Here is a 431-nt window from a genome sequence, read left to right as displayed (position 1 = left end):
TCTTCTCTGAGGAGGAACTGGTGGCAGCAGAGTCCAAGGGTGGAAACCCCGTGGGGCATTTGTGGGCTGTGGCTTTGGGTGTTGGGAGCTGGTTAAGTGTTTTAGCTCCTGCAATTAGGTCTTCGCCATTTGTTTAATGGCTTTCCTGGATCCCAGTGGAAATGGCCAAGGGGGGTTAGGCACAGGCGTTTCTTCTGACTTTGTTTTGCTCTGTCTGGGATGGCTTCAGTCTTGACCTCACCTGCACATCCAGAGCAGCTGCTGTGTGGGGTTTCCCCATGAGATGCTGCTCCGTGCCTGGGGGACAGAACCAGGCAGCCCCAGACCTTCTTGGCCAGAGACTGTGGAATGAGTTTATTGGAGAGGAAATAGGGTGCGTTTGTGCCACACAAGTAAGTGACCTGCAGCCTGGGGGAGGCAGGGGCCTTGGG

This window comes from Buceros rhinoceros, unplaced genomic scaffold, assembly GCF_000710305.1.
Source record: "Buceros rhinoceros silvestris isolate BGI_N320 unplaced genomic scaffold, ASM71030v1 scaffold31269, whole genome shotgun sequence".
Classification (NCBI taxonomy): domain Eukaryota; kingdom Metazoa; phylum Chordata; class Aves; order Bucerotiformes; family Bucerotidae; genus Buceros; species Buceros rhinoceros.
Note: the sequence above shows the minus strand (reverse complement) of the source record.